This window comes from Vicugna pacos, chromosome 8 (genome assembly GCF_048564905.1).
Source record: "Vicugna pacos chromosome 8, VicPac4, whole genome shotgun sequence".
NCBI classification, from domain to species: domain Eukaryota; kingdom Metazoa; phylum Chordata; class Mammalia; order Artiodactyla; family Camelidae; genus Vicugna; species Vicugna pacos.
In genome coordinates this window covers 11372942-11397136 of record NC_132994.1, presented here as the reverse complement: position 1 = coordinate 11397136, position 24195 = coordinate 11372942, and positions in this window count along the sequence as shown.

Sequence of the window (24195 nt, the reverse complement as noted above, 5' to 3'; positions counted from 1 at the left end):
AAACATTTTTAACCGTAAACCTGTGATCTGGTGAACCTATGAATTCACACACAAACACACACACATATGCATAACTGAAACAGGGTTTCATGAAATAATACTATTGTATATGTGATACCCTCCAATATTGTCGTTACATTATTTTATGTAGACATAGATAGGATGTGTATTTCTTTAAAATGAGCTGTTCAGACTGATGAAGTTGCTTTTACCCACAGTGTGTTGTGATGCACAGTTTGGAAAATACTGGTTTCAACTCTCGTAGTTTGCATCTTTGAGTTCTTGAATTTGTTTTTCTGGGGATAGGGTTTTTAGGTTTTATCAGGTTCTCACAAGGTCTGTGGCCCCTGATACAAAGATACATAAAGACCGGTTCGTTAGGCCTGCCCTCCCCACTCTGACTTCTCTCCCAGCTTTTATTGTGATCATTTCCTCTCTTACTTTCCTTCTCCTACTCCCCAGATTCACTAAGATCAGATCCACCCAAGATTTTCGTATGGATAAGGAAATCAGATATGCTATTTTTTCATCAGAATGATAACAGCAGTAACAAAAGTAATACTCATGTATTTAAAATCTATTCTTTGTTAAGGAATGTATTGGAAGCTTTGCGTATTTTACCTTGAATTCCCATGGTAAATGCTGCAGGGTAGCTCCCTTATTTTTTTATGTGTAAAAGCTGACTGAGGCAGGGTGAACAGTTTGCCCACAGTCTCAGGGGGTAGAGAATGATCCTAAAACAGTCATGAGACACTAAGCAAACACACTGCCTGCTGCCACGTGCCTGGCGTGCTGGGAGACGTCTCTGTAGGTTGTATTTTTTGGCTGAATCGGGGGTTGAGGTTGTGGGTGAGAGAACAGCTCTGCCTGGGTTAGTGACTGGGTGGGGCATGAGGCTCAGTCTAGGGAATACACCTGCTGAAAGTGCCCCTCATTGCTGGGGGGCCCTGAGGGAATCGCTCACTTTAATAGGCTCAGGTTCCAGGGTCTGACTGTGGGAAGTTTCTGAAAATGATCCTTTTGGATCAAGAGTTTGTGGATCCGTAGCCTCATAGAGCCAGTTTCTCACTTATCTGAAAAGAGTTCTTGTCTGATGAAGGGAAACAAGAGCCTTCCAGAATGTCTCTGGAACATGCTCTTAATCTATCACTGATTTTTCTACCAAACAATTGTAGAGGAGTGATGATATGCAGTAATTAATATCAGCAGGAGATTCATAAAAATGAAGTTGTTGAAACTGTGGTAAGATAGCTTAATTCATTGCCGTCTGCATGTGATTTCAGAGCAGTCACCGAGGCTTTTGAGTGCTTCCTCTGTGCCAGTGACTTTCCAGGGGAGAACTAGGTGCTTTAACCAGCATCATTTCCATGTACATATGGGGACACTGAGGCAAAGGGACATTAGGAAATGTGCCCAAAGTGATGGAAATGTTAGCTATTGTGATTGTGGTGGTGATTTCATTTCTATATACACATATCAAAATTCATCAGATTGTGCATTTGTAATATGTGTAGTTCATGTGTACAGAGTACAATAAAGGTGTTAAAAAAAAGGAAAGAAGCGTGCCCAAAGATGCGCAGTTGATAAGGAGTAGAGCTCGGTTCTCAGATCCTGTGCTCCAGCCTCTAGGCACACGGCTGCTTAGAAGTGTCTCCTGGGAGGGACAGCCACACGAGGTCTTCAGCTGCCATCGACATGGGTTTGGTGCCAAGATGGGTCCAATTCAAGCTGACTGTTTAATCATGAAAGGTACTGCAGCCTATAATCAGTCCTCTGGGGCACCTAGTTTTTCTTGAAATAAACTGAGAATCAACATCATAGCAAAAATGTCTCCAACAAAGAAAGTAGATTTGCTGTTGCCTTTTTGAGGCCTCTCACACTGAGAAAAGCCTGCTGACAGAAGTTTTGTTTGTTCAGTGAAAAAATAAACCTAGTTCAGTGTAAGTGAGCCTTCACGAGCGAAAGCACCTTAAAAAAAAAGAGACTGCATTTTTATTAACTGATGGAGAGAAGGCTATGCAGGTTTTTATTTTTCAAAGCTTCCACCTCTCATAGAATTTCCAACTCTGCTTTCAAATCAGAAGAGAAGGAAAAAGCCAGGAGGGAAAGTAATTCAGAATAAAAAATGAGAACAGAGCAGCATGTTTTTCAGAACTTCAGATAAAATTTTTGTTTGAAGGAAAACTTTCAGAGAGAAACAGGAGGAAAAAAAAATCTCCTTTTTAGAACAAAACATGTAGTTTAAAAACACAATTTCAAAGAACTATCAAATTTTAAAAAGTAACGCAGAAATGAATTTTCAATTCCGTTTTCAAATTAGGCAGGTATCCACTTTCATATGAGGTTATATTTTTCAGAGACTAAGAAGGTTCTCAATGCTGTTTAATCCAATCTTTTATTATTTTTTTCTTTAACTGTTTAGATACAAAGAGACCGCTGACTTGGTGATGCGTTATCACAGCCAGAGAGGCTCCCCTCTGACTAGGAGGCAGGAGGCTGTGGGAGTAATGGGCTGTAATTGTGGAAATTGGTATTTTCTTCCTCAAGCAGAACTCATTTCCCTCCCTCAGCTGAGGAGGCCCATTTGGTTGCTCACTATATCTCTTATTCCCCAAACAGTGGCGATGGCATTTTATTACTGTTTTAGAAAGATTGTGCATGCTGATTACCCACTATCACTAGCATGCATTCTTTTTTTTTTCCATTTTTTCCTGTAGGGTTACTAGATTGTGTCAATTTGTTCGTGTTCTTTTACTTGTGTCACATGCGGCCGACTGCAGTAAAAGCAGCAATCCAGTGTCTAGGAGAGATCGTAACTGCCTCCCACCTGGAGATCAAATGCGTAACTGCCTCTTATGACATTCCTCTAACCATGTCTCTGCGGCGCCACGAGAAGTGCTGAGTGTGCAGGGCAGTCATTCTAAAAGGCATGGACCTGCTGCAGACCCGAGGCAGGGTAAGGCGGGAGTGAAGAGGCTCTGTGCTTCAAACTAATGTTTAGGTTGGTTTTAATTCCAGTTATTCCATGTTCTCGTGATTCAAACATTTTTGTTTTGGAAGCAGGGAATAGAGTAGCAATGTAGGTAGTATTAAATACAAATAATTTCACAGTCTTAGCAGTCTGTCTTGTTACAATCTGGGGAACCTTTCCATAATAAGATATATTTTATAAAATCACTGGCTATTTGGAAACAATGTCACATAATCCTGCAGCATGCCTGTTTGGCTTGTGGGTAGTGTTTACCTGTGAGAAACTCAGGGAAACAGGAGAAATGACTATGTGCTTGGTCAGTGCAGAGACCTGGCAGGGCTGGATGTCAGATTCCAGGGTAGGGATTCTAACCCTTTGATTGGTGAGCTTTTAAGTCGATTGAGGAAGCACTGAGGGGGAGGGTATAGCTCATTGGTAGAGCAACGTCCTCAGTTCAACCCCCAGTAACTCTATTTAAAAAAAGAAATAAAATAATTACCTCCCCTCTCCAAAAAAATTAAAAGAAAACCCAAACTGCAAGGAAGCACTGGTTGTCTTCTGATCAATCAGAGTCAGCAGTCTTTTCACCATAGCAAAGCCTTGGCTTTTACCCTGATCTGCCAGTTTAGCACTTATGGTTGGGGAGCCTCAGGTGTACCCCTGATGACCCTGATGTAATATGAGGACTGGGCTCAAGCCTTGCAGTTGTGCCATGTGACACAGTGAGCTCGTAGCATGATTTATGACCTCAGTTTCCACACTGGTGTGATCAGGGCACTGTGCCCCTAGCCTTGAAGTTGACCAGGACATTTCCACAGCACTGTTCATGGCTGAGTTCCAAGGAGCTTTGTAGCAAGGCAGTGCTTTTTTGGGAGGCCAACATGCAGGGGATCAGTCTTCCAGGGATTAACTCTTACTTCTCATAGGTATGGAAAGAAGCAGGACATTTGAGCAAAAAGATTGTTACCTAAAGGGGGTGCAGTATTGGGGTGGCTTCAGAATAATACCTGAGACATTCAAAGTTGGGATCAATGGAGTCTCCCCCTCCTCCACAACTCCCACCATTTGCGCAAATCTTGAGATGCGTTTTCAGCATTCATAGGCCATAGGATGGAGGGAAGAAGATGCAGACCAAGATTTGTGTTACACGTATCATCCTGTGCTCAGCGCTTACTTCTCCTCTTTCCTGTCTGTCTTCCTCTCCTAGTTTTGTATTCTCTCTAGCTATGCCTTGTTCTCATTTGTGTTCTTTCTGTTTTCTCTCTCCTTCTCTGAGTCTCTGTATGTTTATTGCTCATTTTCTTGCTAGTCACACAGAGTAATGAAATGAAATTACTTTTCTTCGTAAAGCTGGGGTCTCTTCTACTTACAGAGCGTGCTATCATTGGGATTGTTTTGGTAAATTAATAGAACTGAATTTTTGGAGGCTCTGAGGTATACCTTGTTATCATTGTCCCACTGTTTCGTCTTTCTTTAATAAGTATTTTTGTATTCTGTTAGGTAGTACTAACTCATGCAGATTAAAAAAAAATCTTCTTACCTTGCCTTTTGCTTTTCTCTTTTACAACTGGAGTGGGCTACCTGTTAGGTTAAGTTGGTTTAGAGAGAAAGCAAATGACTTAGATCTGTTGTTGGTAATTAATGAGACAACCAATGAACATAAGGAGTGACTCTAGTGTCCCTTTGTAAAAGGTGAATAATGGTGAGAAGTTGAAGTCCTGTCACGGTCATAGGTGCTTCTATCAGCAAGAAGATACTATACTTAGAGCACTGGGATACACTGAAACTGTCGAGCTGAGTCTTTTCAATCAGAAGATGTCTGGTCACTGAAGCCACTGAATTCTATTAGAAGAAGTTGCAGATTGCATCTGAGCTATTCCACTTCGAGGTTGACTGAGATGTGGTGGTGAAATAGTGACAGATATGTATTTTTATATCTATCACAATTCCTTGTGCCTTGAACCCAAGAAGAATGCAATAATATTGTGTGAGAACTTAGACTAAGCTCATTCTGAGGAAATACATTTCCCTCTCTCCCTCTGATGCCCTTCAGGCAAATGACAGTGGAAATCTCTCATGCATGTTAAAAGCTGATACCTGCCAGGAGAATGAGTCAGCAAATCCTAGATGTACTTCCAGTCTCCTAAGGATGTAAAAAGAGAGAAGCTGCCTCACAGTCAGCTCACTTTAGTGCTGCAGTGACAGGTCTTTACTCTGCCCGAGGAGGGGACGGCCTGAATGGACTGCAGGAAAGCATATGTCATTGAGAGCAGTCATTCAAGGGTCTGATGTAGCTAAATTATCTTCCCATTAATAGTTAACTTCAAATAGAACATCATTAGAACTCACTTAATGAAACTGTCTTCACTGAGAATTCCCAATGTTCCAAAAATTCTTCCTCAGAAAATGAATGTGACAGATGGCAGACAGGAAACTAGCCATAGTTGCCTCTGAGCTTTACATAATTTTTGATTTTTAACAGAATTATTGGTTCAAAGAATGTTAAAATATTTTCTTTAATTTAAAAATGTGATGGAGTCTTTTATTCACTCAAAAATCTTCGTGGCATGCCTATCATATACCAGACCTGTGCTAAACACTGGGAGACCGGGGCTCCAAGATGGTTGATCTTTCTTGTGATAGACCATCTGTAATATAATTTCATATTCCAAGAGCACTGTGGGACACAAAATGAATCAGTGATGTTTTATCATGGAGGTAGGGAGGGTGGCTAAAGATGCTTTCAGGCTTTGTCTCCTCAGAGTATGCAGTCTTCTAGCAGTAGTGCACATTACCACCAAGAGCTGAAGCTGAGTGTCTGAAGTGATTTTTAACTGCAGAGTATAGTGGAGGTAATGGAGACAGTTTGAGACATTAAAAAAAAAAAAATCTATGCTATCCAGGAGTTAGCCTGACTTGATGAGCAGCTGGACGATGGATTCCCCAATCACTAAATGACAGCCATGAAAGTGAAGGCGAGGTAAACAGAGTGACCTGGTATTTATTACTTTTCTTAGGGCGTCATCTTATTTAATCTGCACAAAAAACCTATGAGATATGGGATATCCTTCTCAATTTCTTCATCTGTCAAATAATACAATCATGCTATTACCTAATTCTTAAAAATGATAGTTTCTGGGGGTTCACATGAGCATTAAATCAGATACAACGTGAAAAATGCTTAAAGCAATTCTTGGTACAAAGCAAGAACTCAGTGTAGAAAATAGATTATTACGTGAAACAGCATGTTAGGGGATGGGGTGGGGTGGGGATAATAGCAGGAAAATGAAGAGAAAAAAGAAAAGAGAAGACAAAGTTGCACTGTGGAGAGGCTGGAGAGAGAGGGAGAGAACTCTGTTTGACTCTCACTACCTGGGGCCATCTCTAGGAAAAAAAGGTGAAGAGGACAAAAATTGTCTAAGTTGTTCCTCTTCTCATTTGTCTGCAACCCTAGTCTCAAGGTCTGACTTCCCAGAATACGTCATGATCCATGCCCTCTGTTCTCAACTATCTTCAGTTCATATTTTTAAGTCTATGGTCCCTAACCCCCAAAATACTCTTGCCCCTATTCTGTTCTTTCAGTAGTCAATTCACCTCTTTGTTAACTTGAGACATAGATTTATAAGTTATTCTATCAGTGGATATTATCATGTGTTCTCTTTCAAGGAACACATTTTTATTTCATTAGATGACTTACAGAGACCAAACCTTAAAGAAGACACTATGAATGAGTGTTTTAGCTTCTATGCCAGGATGGTTGCAGAGATAGATTGAGTGAAGGTAGTCTTCCCCACTGTCTTTCAGATCACAATCCTAAGTCTTCTGTTTTCTGGGACCTGTTCCCCTCAACACCTTTAAACAGCTTAAATGTCAAGTGCATTTAAATGCAGTCTGGTGAATTTCTGAGGTGGTGTAACTTCAATGTTTGGGAGGGGAAAACTGGAGAAATCCTAGTCTTTAGGATTCATTCTTTCATTTCTTCACATTTTGAAAGCTCTTCACTTTTCATAGATTGTGCTGTGTCTCCAGTTGTTCAATAGTCTTCTTATGGAAGAAACAGAATTAGCCAACTGTCACTGCTTCAGGGGGAAAGAATTTATAATATATTGTATTTTGGTGAACCTTTATAACTGGATGAATTATTTTTCATTTCTAGGAGGCTCTCTTTGTTAAATGACCACTAGACAATCCATAATGCTAATACCTTTTTGAATTAGTCTTTTTGGATGAGTGCTTTCCCTTTGGCTCGTCTGTATCCGTGTTCAGCTGAAGGAGACACTCTGGGTAAGTTTCTTCAATGCTTTAGTTTTATGTTAGAGTACTCAAGTCAGATTTCTAGTTGAATTTCAAGGAGTTACACTAAAGAAATAGAAAATTTGTACACTATTAAATACTTTTTGATTTCTGTGACTTCATGCTTTGAAGTGTCCCAATAGTCTTATCAACTTAAACTTTGTTAAGAAAAGGTTTGGTCTGGTCTAAAATATGCTTCTTTATTGGATCACATGGGAAACATAGAAAAAGGTTTCACTCCTTTGCACATCTTATCTTTTTTTTCCTGCCCACTTTACAGCTGTTTAGAAGTTACCTCCTCATCTACTCTCTCCAGAATTAAAACTGAGAATATCATTTCTGTTTTTATCCACAAAATGTGTGACTAACTAAAATTACATCCTTGCAGTCATTAAAAGATTTTTGGCTAATCTACTAGGAATTTATAAATAAGGTGTCAGTTTTTAATCAAATGTACTTTATAGAAGCAAAAGCAGCTCCTTGTACTTCATAGGGAGCTATTCGGTAAGAATAGCCTTTAAGACAGGATTTGTGATTTTTAGAAGGTCCCTTCTACACCTCATGGAGGAGCAAGCACTCCAGGAAATGTTGCTGGGAAATACTTTGCTTCATTCTGAGATTTTCTAAGAGGTTTTATATAAATCTGGCATAGGAAAACTCTGTTTTCCCAAGATTTGGCATAGTTACTAGCAGCTTCTTGAAAGAAAATCATTTTAATAATTGGACAATATTGGAATTTTCCTGAGGGCTGAAATGAAATATATAAAATAGGGACAATTCTTTTGAATTCCCAATAATATTTTCTTCTCCTTACGTTGACTGAGAAGGCTTTTCTTATGCAATTTTCAAATTAAGATTTTATTATGGCTCCCTTTTAAGAGAACTAGTTCAACTTTTCCGTTCTTCTTCCAGCACCTCTATTATTGGGTAGAACTGCCCTTCTGCCCTCACAGGCTCAGTGTGAGTGGGGCTCAAGGATAAAAGACATGGAAGGAAAGATGACAGCTACTTCCAGGTTTTCTTAGGCTGCTAATGCTGACCAGAGCTTAGAGATCTATTTTTAGAATCTATTCAAAGAAACTAATCAAAATTCTGGGTTTTTATTTTTAATTTTTTTTTTGGATATTAGAATCAGAAAAGGGGAAAGAAAATGTTGCAGGGTTCAATATCCACAGTAGGAGCAATGATTAGCACACATACATATTTTATTTAGGTGACGCATTTTTCAACCTTTAATGAGATTGTTGTACTGACCAGAATACAGTTTAAAATGTCTTTTTACCTTTTGCATCCCTGCAATTAACTCCTGGTGGATGGAACTTGGGTCCCCATAAGGGCTGCTGGCAAGGATTTTTAAGATAGCCACCAGTAAGAGCATTTATGGACGCCTTGCTTTGGTAGACATTTTGGCTGTTAAGAAATATCAACGAAAAGGCTAGTTACATCTTGTCCTTCCTAGGAACAGCGGCTCTGGGAGCCTGGCTGACACATACGCTGCACTTCACATCTGCACTGCGTGGAAATCATTTTTCTCTAGAGATTATCAGCCAGGAGATCTTTGTTTTCCATTCACAGTACTTTAGGTTATTTCTTAGTGTAACTTCCATATATGACTTACAGTTTTACATGGTAAAAAAGTCAACAAATGTATGAAAAGCTAGACTAGTCTTATAGTTCACTGGTGTATTGTGATTGTAAGTGCTTGTAATAGTTTGAATTGGCCAATTATCCCTCCATAGTTACCTGTATGAGTCTGAAACTCTACCAAGCCTTTCACCTGTTAACTTCACTTAGCACTTATGATCCTAGGCAAGCTTTCGCTTTTTTCATGCAGGGACTTGGAATATTGCAACATGGTAACTTGCCCACCTGAGATCACACAGCAGGTAAACTAGTAGAGCCATATTTTCCTGACTGTAAAGTCCACGCCCTACCCCAGTGTTTTACGACTTCCTTCACATCAGGGCTTCCGCTGCCCCAGCAACAGACCCGGCCCCAGTTGCTCTCCTTGAGGGTGAGAACTGAGGGCTTTGGTGTTGGCGGCACCTTGACTGGGAAGCGTGGCTGTAACCCACTGTGTATATCTTCCCCGCTAAGCAGGGCCATTGTAGTTGCTTCTCATACCCAACATATTCCTGCATTAGCACTCATGCAAGACTGATGCCATTGTCAAGATTGGAGAAAGAACCTAGGATTTCTGAATTTCTCATTGCTCTCTGGCTAATTCCCCTGTGACTTTTTTTTCCCCCTAATCCACCCTTCACTCCCAAATTTTTATCCATTCTTCTCCATCTATTAGAACTACCACATATATAATATATTCATCCCAACAAAGTGTTAGGGGGAGCTGCTTGAACAAACTGATTCTTAAGTTGTAACTGCCTGATGTATCATACCTACTAGGAATATTTGCTTAGTAAAACAAAATGAATTTCTGCATGTTGCAATTTCAGCCAATATGAGGGTGATAATTTGGGGCTGAGCACTCAGCATTCTACATGTATGGGCTCTGGGAACAGGTATGGGAAAGAAACCTTAGTAGCCCTGGGTATCTTCTTCCAGCTGTGAATTTGGAAGGAGGTTAACACTCGTAGATGGAGAACTGATGAGATTAGACATCTCAATCCAGACAGGCCTTTAGAAGGGACTCAGAGTGGCTTTACGTTTGTTTCACTGTCCTCTTTCCCTCCAACAACTAAGCCCTGAAATACTTGGTTGAGTGTGCATGAAAGTATTAATAATTCACAGTCATTAAAGTCACTTGCTTATAAATCACAAGCACAAAACCAATTATACCATTTTAAAGAACTGGTTTAATCTGCCTGCCTGGACGACCTCTTTGATGGCAGACCCCACCCCAAGCTCTTCCAGGGTGCTCAGCCTTCATCCCTTGTAGCGTATACAAAAAGCCATTTTATCTGCTCAGAATCTTGAGTCAGAGAGGAAAGCATCTCCCAAGGTCAGCAGTAAGTCATGCTTAGCTATTGGGAAATCACAGAAACATTATAGTAGAATTATAAGACAATGGGCTTTGAAGACAGTCAGAGATGGGTTTAATCCCATTTCTGTTACTGGTTAGGCAGTGTATGATCCTAAACACACTTCTTAATCTTGGTTTCCTCTCCTATAAACTAGAGAAAATAATATATTACTTTCAGAAATGTACATGAGAGTTTAAATAGCACAATAAATGTTAATTCCTTTACAGGTTATTAATACCCAGGGCTATGGGGCTGCTCTAAGCTGGCTTTTGCATACATAGGAACAGCTTATGCATGCATTCATTCATTCTTTTGTTCATTTAAAAATGTTTGAGTACTGAGCGCCAAGTAGAGGCTTATTTAAGAGACTTAATGAAATCCAGGGCTAATTATATTTGAGTATTGCTTCTTATTTGCTGGCATTTTCTTTATGCTCATTCTTGTTTGGCAGATAACTAGCTGACCTGGCATTGAGCTTGAATGTTCTCTGTAAGAGAAAATTTCTCTTCCCTGTGGATAGCAAATCCCATCTTCAGGCTTATTGATGAGATCACATACAGGGGAGCCCTTTCCATAACTGAGAAAGAAATGTCGTTTGCCTGTGTTCTCTTCCAGAAACTTCAGAGCAGGATTTTCCTGTCTTCTATGCACTTGATAACTACTTTTCTAATTTAGCTTTATGGTTGTATTTTAAGGTGCAGCAGGAAGAGCACAAGTTCTGATTCCTTGCTCTGTTCTTCCACAGTCCCAGGTTGATTTTCTAGCTGTAAAGAGCCATTTTCTTGATGGAATAAACTGAGACTCAGAGGTGTTAGCTGGCTTTAAGTGTAAACTGCAGGGTCAGGGCAGAATCAAATTAGCAGTGTCTGTTAGATTCAAAGTCGGGAAATGATGCTTGGGTCAGAACTATTTTGGCAATTACTTCCAGGATGCATGTATTTTTGTATGGAAGATCAGAAATGAATTTCTAGGAAACTCTAAAATATGCTTCACTAGGAAACACTCTGATTCCGCATCCTGCACCACCCCTTGAAAAACATACAGCCCGGACCTGTAGATAAAGACATCATTTGCATTAAAGTAGTAACTGCTGACAGTTTATCATCCAGGCTGATTACATTACCGGATAACACAGTCAGTAATTGAGAGGGCCAGAGGGATCAAGTAAAATTTAAAAAAGGCCTTCAGGATCACTGGGGGAAAAGGCAGCTCAGTGCAGTTTGCCTTGTGGAGCTTTGAGGTTCTGGAGGTTCATTCACTTCAGCAGTTGAGCACGTACTTTTTCCCAGCCGATGCTGAGTCCTGGTGGTACAAAATAATTGGACACAAATCCTGTCCCAGAAGGATTCACAGCGGTCAGTTAGACACATAGATAAACACTGCGTCAGGACAGGTACTCTAAGTGAGTTATGTGGAAGATATTGAAGAAACAGAGCAGGTTTCTGTGCTCAACTTTCCTCCACTGGCAGAGATCTCAGTGAAGGTGTCATTTGAGTTAAATCAAAAAGCTGAGTTGGAGTTTTTCAAGGGTAAAAGTGGGGAAGGATATTCCAGTTGGAGGGAAGAGGATGCACAGTGAGTTATGAGAGAACTCACGGGCACCTGGGGCTGTGTAACTGAGTGGGACCCTATGGGGCCTTCCTGGGACCGACCACTCCCCTCATGTTCTCTGCCTGCCTCTTGTTTGTGGAATAGGTGTAGTCTCCCAGGCCACCCCTAAGTCACAGAAGCCTGGCCCAGGAATGAATGATTGCAAGGATGTGAACATGTGGTGACAAAAGTAGCAGTAGGGCCAGGAGGACTGGTAACAATAGTAAATAGTAAATAGTAAATCAGCCATGTGGCAATCACAGAACCTTTGGTTCCCTCCTGAAACACATGGATAACAGTGCCTGATGCACATTTCCTGAGCTGTTTCACAGATTAAAAAACCCCAACCAAATGGAAGAAGATGACCGTGATGACCTTGATGACCATGAGCGTGTAGGCCCCCTACTTACTGGAGCCTGAGGATTGATAACATTAATCCCTGTGATGCTGCCCTGTTACCTCACCATCAGCCAATCAGAGAACTGTGCATGAGCTGATCACATGCCTTGTGTCTCCCCTCCCTCATCTTGCCTCTAAAAATGCTTCCCTGAAACCCACTGGAGAATTTGAGTTTTTTGAGCATTAGGTGCCCTGGACTCCTTGTCTGGCACCTTACAATAAATGCTGCACTTTCCTTCACTACACCCTGGTGTCAGTAAATTGGCTTTACTGTGAATGGGTAAGCAGATCCAAGTCTGATTCAGTAACAGGTGGGTGGAAGGTGAGACTGGGGAATGAGACTACTGAAGAGACAGGCATGTAGTTTCCAGGATGATATCATTATCCAAAAGTGAGAAAACATAGAATGTTCATTAACAAACAAGTTGTGATTTCAGATTTGTTCCCTAAGAAAAATAATTTGAAAGTACAGATATTACACTAATTGTGTTTAGTTAGAAGCGATCTTTTCCTGCATGTTTTAAATTCAATTTAATTGAATCCAATTATAATTTTTGGTGCAACTGCAAAGAATTTTGAAAAAAAGAAGTCTAACTAGGAAGGCAAAAATAAAAGTAAAAAAAAGTTTCTACTGCCGTGGACTTGATAATCTAGAGCAGAAGGCAAAGGTAAACTCCAATCCAAGGAGGGCTTTGAGAAGTGCTATTTTAGATGCTCATGGATCATAGACCTAACCTGCCACCTGAGTGGGGTTGAAGTATGGTTACATTGCTTTTGGAGAACATGGGGTAACAGTTGGGTTCTGAAACATGTGGAGGTTTTCAAGAGGAATATATGCCCCAAACTTAGATGCAAAGAAGACAAGACATGGTTCCTACCTTCAAGAAGCAATTACAATGGGGGAGACACAGAAGGCTTCTGAGTGGGAAGACACCACATAAACCCTCCAGCTACTCCTAGTTGAAATCACCCACAGTTTTCTCCTAGATGACTCTGGTCAGATTTCTTGTCTGTCGCAGTATCTGTGCAAATATTCCTTCCAACATGGTCTACTCTCTCAGTTCCTTGGCATCCTCATGGCACAATTGGTTTAGTTGTTCAGAGTAAAACCTTGGACTGATCCTTCACTTCTTTGTTTCAGGGATCACATACAATCTTCAGTACCTTATAGCAGCTCTATATTAATATATCCTGAATTCAGCATTTTCATTCCCTCTGATTCTATCATCCTAATTGCTTGTCTGGATCACTGTACATGGGGTCCCCAGTTCAATTGCCTTTTTCCAGCCTTTTTCAATTTCACAGTCAAAGGAATTCTTATAAAATAGTAAGTCAAGCTATCTCACTCCCTGCTCACGACCCTCTCAAGACTTCTAATCACATGTAGAACAAGATACAAAGTCCTTACCAAGGCCTTTCTGCACTAGTAACTTGAGGTAACATCCTCAGGTCAGAGCTAAGTCCTCACTTCCTCTGGCAGCCTTCTTTGAACCACTCAGGCTGGATGCTTCTCATGCTGTCACCAGCTTGTGTCATGCTGTGTCTGTGTTTCCATAGTCATTTCTGCCACAGTGTGTTGAAGTGATCAGTTGATATGCCTGTCTCGTTCATTTGTCTTCACAGTCTGAGCATCTAGCTTAGACCCTGGCATAGAGTAAATGCTCATCAAATAGTTCTTGAACGGAAACTGTACTGAGGTAAATAAGACGTGGTCTTTGCTGTCAAGTTGCCCAGTGATGCCATTTGGTGAGACAGGTGTATAAAGTAATAATTACGCTACCATGTGATAAGAACTATAGCAGTTATATAAAAAAGTGCATCCGGCATCCAGTGGCAGGCACAGCCAGCACTGATGAATCAGTGGAGTGGTCACTGTGCTTTTTCCTTGGTGAATTTGAGCAGAATTTATATTCATTTAGGAAAGGAAGAATACTGACTGCAGAGATGTTAGATTTTTTGTAAAGTTGTAAAACTCTTAGAAACCCTCAGATAGGAAAAGTTGCTATATAATAGTGAAATATTAACCAAAGAGCACAGCTGGCAAGCCGGGTTTTCATGTGCCTTTAAGGCACATCACTGAATCTATTGACACATATACAGTGTCCTTCTTGTGAATTAAGGGTCTTACAAAGCCTGGCTTCTTTAATGTTCCTTTTACATTATCTTGCAAAGGGTATTTTTCTAAGTAGTAAAGACCAGAATGTAAATAAGACAGCTAAATAAGATGGGTCTAATAACAATTAAAATGAACAAGCTCTTTACCCCTCAGTGGTTGGGGATGTTAACTGTTGTGTATTCTCTTTGTTGAAACCAATGCCATTGTTACAAATGCTTCATAATAACTTAAGCTGATGTGTTTTCACACTGAGTGTATTGATTCATGGAACGGACACAAATTGTGGTGGAAAGTGTTCACTGAATATATTGTGAAAGCATCTTGGTTTGATGAAAACATGAATTTGGAGGATACATCCGCCTATGTTAGAAACTCATCTTTGCCTCAAATAAGCTGGGTAGTATTGTGAAAGTGTCTCTTAAATTTGTTTTCTTTCCTGTAGAATCACAATACTTTCAACCTTTTCTATGCAGAGTTGTTTTGAGAAAGAAATTAGATAACACATGAGAGGCTAACACAATGTTTGGAAGATAATACCTGTTTGATTTTTAAATATCTGTTTTTTTTTCCTATAGCTAATAGTTTTCTACTTAGAATTCTCCTGGGTAAATATTTCAAGCTCCTTTTAGATTTTACACTCAAGAATCTTTTGCCTTTATGCTCAACACCCCATATTTCTATAGTAATAATGCTGTCTGATCTAGTATTTAATGGGTATATGTCATGTCAAACATATACCGAAAAAGTGATTAACCTCAACAATCTCATTTCTTTCTTATTTATTTTGGTCCATTTTACAGATGAAGAAATAAGACGTAGAGAGGCCAAGTAATTTGTCCAAGTTAAAACTAGCAGACTTCAGTGTCAGCTTTTCAACCCTCAGAGTTTGACTCCAAAGTTGTGTTCCTAAAAGCTGCCTCTTAATATGATAATCACTTTCTATCTTTTCTCTTCTCCTACCACATTAAATTCTACTACATCAGATAAAGAGGATTATGTAGTGATAAAACAAATCTGTTTCCCGTCATCTTTATAGCTTAGAGCCAGAGCCAAAGAGCTAGAGCAGAAAGGAAAGAACATCACTGCTGAGAGGACAGCAGCTTCAGTGGCCGGAGGGGTTGCAAGGGTCATGGGAAATCTCAGCTACAGGAGGGGTGGTGATGGGCACTTTAACCTCAAAGCTCTCTCATGGTGAAATGACTGGGCTGGTGCTTGGCCATAGGTCTTGGTTAGTCTGAGAGCTCACTGAACACGGAGAATCATTGGTTTCTTGTCAGATTAAATCACTGAGTCTGGGTATGACAATATCCATCTTGGGTCATCTGTACCTAAGGGGGATTCTGGGGTCCAAAGTAGAGGGCTATTCTCTATAAATCCCTAGTCTTTGAGCTCAGGGACTGTTCTGCACAAATTAAGTTGTACATTATGAAGTATTTTATTCAAATGCTGTTTTTTTCTCAATTAAAAAAAAGAATCAAAGTTCAAAAGGTAAAAACTATAATCCATGGCTCTTTGTACCAGCGAGCTGTCAGGAAATCTACTGGGCACTCTGTAGGGTTGTGGTCCCTGTCACCGTCCAACTCATGTAACAGTCAGGTTAGATGGCTCTCCTCAGGCAGTGGTGTTCTTGAGGACCCTGACATTCAAGACTCAGGCCTGCAGGCACACAGAATAAAGGCCACTCAGCTCCAGTCTCAAGAATGTGTCCTCTTCGTTGATATGTGATTACATGTTATGCATCTCTTCAGGTTGTGGCTTGGATTTTGAGTCTGTAAAGGATGAATGAATGCATTATATATATTTGAAGTTAAGGACCTTTGAATTGGCTGCATGGAAATTTATGCAAAATTGGCAAACTAACAAACCACTGATTTTTACTCTGTTTCACTTTTGCTATCCTAAACTCTGGTCCCTAATCTGTCCTCTGAGCAGCTAGGCTTGCTTGTGAATAGCTTTTGTATTCACGTGCCTAGAGCTTTTGTGCACGCTGTTAGAAAAATTTTGAATTGAATGTAATTGAAACTGGCGTTTATGTATGTATTTATTTTAACATCACTCTGTTACTGCTGTAAGGCTCTCTCTTCCCTCCGTTGCCACGGATCACCACTGATGAAGGGGAACTATGCACTAGTGCTCAGCACTTTCCTAAGAGAGAGGAGTAACATTTCCACTCCTAGATGAAAAATCAGAATTTTAGAAATAGGAAAGGACGCATACAGGTAGTAAGAGTTGAAGCCAGAAGTCTAAGTCTCATGGACACAAAACTTCTAACCAATGAGTTTGCTTTTATCAGCTCTATTTTTCTTCAGTTTTGCCAACATAGGAAGTTTGTAGCTACAAGGTGTTTTGAAAAACTTACCAAATAAATAAATCTTCGGAAATAATGTTTTATTCATCCTACGAGGGAATTAATTCCCAAAATCAGTGAATAAATCTTTCTCAGACTGGTGATAAAAACAGTACAATTAAATTTTTATAGTGTTTACCGTTTTCATGAATAAAGCCACCTTTCTTCCCTCTTAGTTCCATCTCTAGTTAATAGAATGTTGGAAAGCAGTGAAGTCTGTGAGCAGCAGTTAGTGTTGAATGGGCATTTTGATGTGCCAGGTAAGGAGAATTTGCCAATAGTGAGCTAACTTCTCTGGCTACATTTCCCCCTCCTCAGTCAAACAGTGTTTAAAAGGAAACATTTCCGAATTGTATTTACTAATGATTGAACAACAGCATGGCCATATCTTCCTCCTGGCTCTAATCTTCCTACTCCCCAGAACAAGTTAGAAATAAAGACACAATGACATGGAAACAGCGCCCAGAAACTGCATTTCCAACTTTGTTATTAATCTCTCAGATCTAAGATAGAAGTACGAAAGTGGAAGACGCAGGAAAATAAGGTAGGCACTTGGAGTGAAATGAGATCAATTTGTTAAATGCAACTAGCATTTCTGGAAGCTGGATTTCATGAGTTAGCTTTTTTTGCTGGCCATAATTCACAATAAAAAAATCCTACGTGAAGACTTTAATACAGAGTACAAGAAGATATGCATCCAGAGTGAGATACCATCTTAAAATCAGAGGAAATTGACTTGATTGAATCTGTGGGTTTTCTGCACCAGGTTTTTGTTTTTGCTGAGTCAGGGCTTTCATTGTGTTTTGAGCCATCATAATAAAGGATATCACAGCTGTGGATATGAATAATAAGTGCACTTCCGCAATTAAACCAAGTCATAAGGAACCCAGTGGAATCAACTGGTGTATGTTTTCTGTTTTAACTAACCCAGGGAAGGGATGGGGGCTGAAATTTTGAAAGGATCTTCGTAACTGTTTACTCAGAATGATTCATTTTTCTGTACTGAAGGACAAAGATGTCTTTGATGTCAATTTGTGGTAACAAAGGTCTATACTTACCACTTGCATTTAAATATATTAGATCTAGGAAAAATGTCTCATTTTCTCTATAGTAAAAAGTGTATGAAAGTAGAAGTTTTCATCATCATTAATTTGATGTTTGTTTATGTTTCTAAGATCAAATTTTGGCTTCAGATCATAGAACAGCTATGATTTCAATTTTGTTCTTAGCCTCAGAAATACTGAATTAGAAATGCAAAAAAAAAAAAACCATGGCTGTGGCAGGCTCACATACAGCAGGTTGAAGAGAATGTTTAGTGCTAAACTGAGAAGAGGAGAAACAAATTTGTATTTGAAAGGTCTTTGAAGGTTATAAAACACTATACAATATGTATTTATTGCAGAAAGCCTGAATTTAAAATAGAATTTCTCACTCTGAGAATCCTCATTGCAATTTTCAAGATGTTTTTATAGTTCTAAACTTTTCCAGTTCTACATTTTTTGTTGTCGTTGCAGTTCTAAGCATTTGGACTGAGTGCAGTTACTAATTACTAATTTTTGAGTAAGGCACCTCAGAAGATAACAGAATAGCTCACAGGTGGGAAGCCAATTTCTTTGACTCTCATACCATCTCTTACCAACTTAACACTGTAATGAGGCTGAGTCCTGCCTCTGGCAGGAGAGAGCACTGTGACTGATTAATAATGTCTATAAAGGAGTTGGGAGGGAGGGGAAACTGCGGCGTACAGATCTTGTAGTTGTCCTCCCTAGACTAGGAAAGAAGTCACAGATCCAGTGGAAGTGTCTGTCCGGCATTTAAAATAAGAGCGTACCCTGTAGTGCAACTCTATGTTCATTACTACAGGGTTAAACCCCGTTCCTAAGAAATTTGCCTCCTCAACTCACACCCTGATTTACAGGGATTTAGCTTCGTAGAATGTAGCCACTGCTGGCCTGTTCTCCTACAACACATGAGTACATCTGGAGTAGAGTTCCAGGTATTTAAAGCAGAATTATCTCAATATAAGTACAATCTGCAGTTAGGACTGAAATATACCAAATATTAAGTCAGTGTCCTAAGAAAAATGTAGCTCTTTATTTTAGGTCAATAAAATCCGAATCTGTAGATGCCCTTCCCTTTAACCACGTGCCTAAAGAATACTGCACCTTCATAGGTAGGGCTCTTTAGCCGAGGACCGACCTAGACTGTTTAGAAATCTAGGAAACACTGTTGATAATGATGTGGGCTTTGCCGCATGTCTGCTTGGACTGTTAAAAAATCCTTCGGTCATACTTCCTTACCTTCCTCGGAAAAGGAAGACGCTCTTGTTACTCTGTGTTACCTTTTCTGTTCTGTTTGCCCCATGTCTTATCAGTTTCCTTCTGTCTTCTCTCACACTCTCTCCCTCTCCCCCAGGACCTGTGGCAACCCCTTTTTCCAGTCAATCTTTTGTGAACCTCTTCCCATTCATGTCTCTTAACTCTTCTCTCTATGGTATAGTCCCCTTCCCCTCATTTCTGCAAATTTATTTAGTGCACAGATAAAGATCAAACCAGGATTATTCAAAAATTTTAAAAGTAATGGAACTCAATTAATGAAGTTTTTAAAGAAAAAAATTCCTTTAAAGTAATTTAGTCAGGATCATTCTTTTAGGGGGAGAGGTTTCAGTCAACTGCTGTTTCACATTTGTTTGTTCCAAACTGCAAATTACTTTTTTAATTGTTCATGGAATGCAAATAAAATGACAATCCTTTCCTACCAGATGTGCTGGATAGGCATGAGGGCACAATCATTTTCCTAACCAATATTTTTATCAAGAACCTATGCAGAGTCTTAGAAGTACTTCCTACTTCCATTTTAATTGAACTGTGAAACATTGCCTGAGGCAGGTTTGCGTTCTTAAGTGCTTTTAAAGGCCTGGGGACCGGGATGCTTGGAATAGTACAAAGACCGCTAAATTGTGGCTTGATCTTGTATTGAAAGGCAAAAACCGTATTTACATTCTGTTATAGGAGGCTTTGAGATTTACACATTTGAATAAGAATCAGGATGGATGTGCTGAGGTCCCAGTAGGATGGTACTGTGCCAGACTTTCCGTATAAGTGCCTGAGTGCCAAGGTTTCAGCAGGAACACGTAGAAACTGAGCCGAGTAGAGTCTGGAGATAGCTTCCTTTTTCCTTTTTTTGTCTCCTCCCACCTCACAGCAATGTAGGCATTGTTCAAGACATGTGAAAAATTAAAATACCATAAAGAAATTTAAAAATAGTGAAAAAATCTTGGAGCCTTACCTCGTATCTTGTGTTGGAGGAAACATGAGGGTATGCTGTGTGATGGAATAGTAACTGTACTGTCAGTCTGAAGTCTGCAGTTTCTTAGAAGTGTGACTTTCCTTGCTCCTCATCTAGGACATGTATTCCTCATGTGTAGAATGACAGGAATTGAGAAAATGATCTCTGCAGTCTTCCCTAGTCCTAAAATGAAAGGAGTCTCTGAAAGCTAACAGAATGGAATTCTTGCGGTGATGCCTCCTCAGAGGACACGAGGCTTGCATTTGTTCTGTTCCTCTCTCAGTCTTTCTTCTTTTGCCCCTTCCTTTTCTCTTCCTGTATCTTTCTATAGTTGACCTGCTATTTTGTGGGCCAACCTTGGGCATCCAGTCACTTCTTATTGGTATCCATTTCAGAGACTGTAGTACAGGAAGGGACTCTCTGGCCTCCCATCTGTGCAGAAACCAATGTGCCTGATGTCACTGTGGCACTGATTTACTAGTTGTCCATTGCATCTAGACCCTTCTCCGTATTCATCTTCCCTGTCACTGGAACATCCTGTTTTTCCTCTTACATATAACTGGCTCTATTTATAGTTATTGTCCAGATGGTACTTAATTAATGTCGTCTCACCTACAAATTACATCTTTACTTGCTGGGCCTGGCTTCTAAGGACTTGCATTGCAGTATCTGCCTCTTAAATTGCTTCATGTTCCCTCAGAGTTTACCTGTTACAATTAAAAACAATATAGTTTTATCTGTCATGTTCCATTTCTTGTTTTGCTTATGTACACTGGTATTTTTCCTTTACAAAACAAGACTAAAAGTAAACCAACTTGCTGGAGGTGTGTCTGTTTTATGTTTTAAACAAAATTTAGGTGATCAAATCTAGTTTTTCTCTTTAATACTCATTTTTTTTGTATTTAGGACTTTATGTCTCCCTTTTTCTTTTCCTTATATTTACATTTCTTAGGTTTTTCTTTTCCTATGAGCTGACTATTTAGTTGGTTGATTTTCATTATGCTTTCTTTGTTAAACAGTGAAGGCTTAAGGCTCAGTACATACGGTGAGCTGAGCATGGTTATTCTCTTTTCCTTAACAAGTCTGTTGATTTCCAAATGTAATTAAAGTAGAAAGTAACTTAGATGTCATTTGTCGCTGAGAATTTGGGCATAAGCATTTAACATTTTTGCATAACCAAAACTTAAACTTACTTGTATGATTTTTGAATTTTAAAAAATTTTTCAAAATGATAAACACCTTATCTTGTTTTAAACAAGTTTTACTAACATGTAACTATCTACATCTCTTGATTTGTCAACTTCAGTGAATATCTATTAATCCCCTATTTTGAAAAAATGAGGAAATTAGCTCATTATATTATCTTTTCCTTTATCCTCCAGTACCTAAACTCCGCCACTCTCTGTCACATACTTACTTTTAGTTCTCTTATTAGTTGCCTTTATAGCATTGTACAATACACTTAAACATCTATTTTTTGACCAGTTAACCTCAGTCAGTACCTGTTGGCTTTGTGCTGTCCAGGATGGAAGAACAAGCACATCTGTGCTCCTCACCATCTCTCCCAACTTTTCCCCTCCCCACCTCTGTCCACCAAACGTATCATGGCCTTTGGTTATCCATGTTTATTTCATCTACATTTTATCTTTAATTATAGTTAAATCTTTCATGCTCTGTCTGCAGATTTAGTCTAAATACTTTACCAATAAGGAGCTCAAACTGTTGAGTACATAGATAATCTTTACTGAACAACCAGGGAGGGGTTTGAAGCTATAGGAGGTGATGTAATCTTAGTTCATTAAATTTGGCTTCTTGAATGAGAACTATAATTTTACAGTTTTGAGGTATGGAAGTAAACATTAAACTTAAATAAATTTAATATTACAATATTTGTTCATCTTCTCATTATGATAATTCAACTTTTTCACCAAGATTTTTGTTACAGGGAATTCATTCTCTTCTTCAAGACAGTCTTCTCAGAGCTTATGACATTCAGACCTACTTTGGACTGTGTGCCTTTCCATCTGCTATGAACTTGTTATCCTGGGGTTTTACTGTGCTCTTTTGGGTTTGGTTTACTGTTTTTGTGTGTTTCAGTTCTTCTGTTTTCCTCTTTCTTTTGTTTCTTTTTAATTTGCTAGAGAACATCTTTTCATAGTTCTTTGAAGAAGAAGAGTATGTGAGAAGTGAGTTTTGAGTCTGTGAAATTTTGAAAATATTTTTATTTTGCCAGCATATTTGAGTAGTAGTTTAGCTAGGCTCAAAATTATTTATTTATCTTGGCCCAAAATTATTTTTTTCTCAAAACTTTGAAGGCATTTTCTCAGAATGTTTCCAGTATCCAATATTGTTCACAAGAAGCCTTATGCTATCCTGAGTCTCATCACTTTGACAATCATCTACTTTTTCCCTTTTGAAAACTTGTTACATTTTTCCCTCTGTTTCTGGAGTTCCGAAATTTCTAAAGACTCTTCATAAGAAATGTTTTTTACAGTTTTTTTTTATTAGTAAATGTTAATTTTTAGAATAGTTTTAGATTTACAGAAAAATTGAGCAGATAGTAGAGTTCCTATATGTCCCACCCCATATACTGTATTTCCTCACTTAGTAACATCTTATATTAGTATGTTTGCTATATTTAACTAATCAGTATTGCTACATTACTGTTAACTAAAGTCAATAGTTTATTCATCTTTCCTTTTTTTCGTATTAAATGACTTTTTTTTTCTATCTTAGGATCCCACCCATGTTACCACATTACATTTATATTTCATGTCTTCTTAGGGTCCTCTTGGCTTTGACAGATTCTCAGACTTTCTTTGTTTTTAATGACCTTGACAGTGTTTAGGTGTATGGGTCAGGCATATTGTAGGATGCCCCTTTGTTGGAATTTTTCTGAAGTTTTCATCATGATTAGATTGAGGTGGTGGGTTTTTGGCAGGAAGATCACAGAAATGAAGTGTCATTTTATCACACCATATCAAGGGTGCACATTGTCAACATGATTCATGCTTGTTGATGTTGACCTTGATCACCTGGTTGAAATAGTGTTTTTCAGGTTTCTCCACTTTCAAGTTACTCTTTTCTCCCCCTTTCCATACCATACTTTTTGCAAGGAAGTCACTGTGGGCAGCCTACACTTAAAGAGCAAGAAGCTCCCCTTCCTTCAGGGTTAAATGTCTACATAAACTTATTTAGAATTCTTCTGCAAGGAGTATTTGTCTCTTCTCCCTCATTTATTAATTAATTTAGTCATTCATTTACATCAGTATGGACTCATGATACTTACTTCATACTCTGGGTTATAATCTAATACTGTTTTGCTTTGTCGCTCAAATTCCCCCTTTGGACATGGGTGCTCTTTCAGTTGGCTCCTGTACTTGTTTGACATACTCCTATTGCTGTGCTTTGCTTTGCTTTTTAAAAAAAGTACTTCCTTCTGTCACTATAATAGCTCACGTTGTATATTTTCTGCTCCAGCCCTAGAATCAGCCATTTCTTCAAGGAGCCTGGGTCTTTTTACTGAAAAAATGGTATTAGAAACCAAGATCTGGGCCTTAGATGTTCTTGTTCCTGCTGGGATGTCACTGCTTCTAGGCTCTCTCAGAAGACAGAGTGTAAAACATATGTGTGTATAGTAATCCAGGCACATGCACATATTTTTCTGTAACCAATAAAATGAGCTCTTACTGATGTCTCCAACTTTAATACATTACCACATGGATCACTGTAGCCTCCGCCCTTGCTTATCTGTGAATTTCCACTCCAATAGTGAGAAATCTCGCTTTCTACCTACTGCTGTTCATTTACCTTATTGTTCAGTTCCAGTGTACATGTACAGGAATATCAGAATTAACTTGTATAGCACGGAAACAGCTTTATTAACTGGAGGTCCGTGCTTATGTATATATAGTTCCACTTGCCTTTACTTTTATAGATTCTGTTTATTTCCCAAGTTACTTAGGTCAGCATCTTTTCCCCCACCCCTTTCAGTGAGGTTGCTTGATGCATTGTAATACAGTGAGATTCTTTTGTTAAATTATACATTCCATCCTAAATTATTCCTACTGAAAGAGTGATGTTGAAGTTTCCAGATATAAGTGGACTTGTTTATTTCTTTTTGTTATGTATATTTCCTTTTTTATTGAAAGCATTTTCCCCAAGCACAAAATAAAAGTGGATTTCATTGACTTGCAAGTGACCAATACAT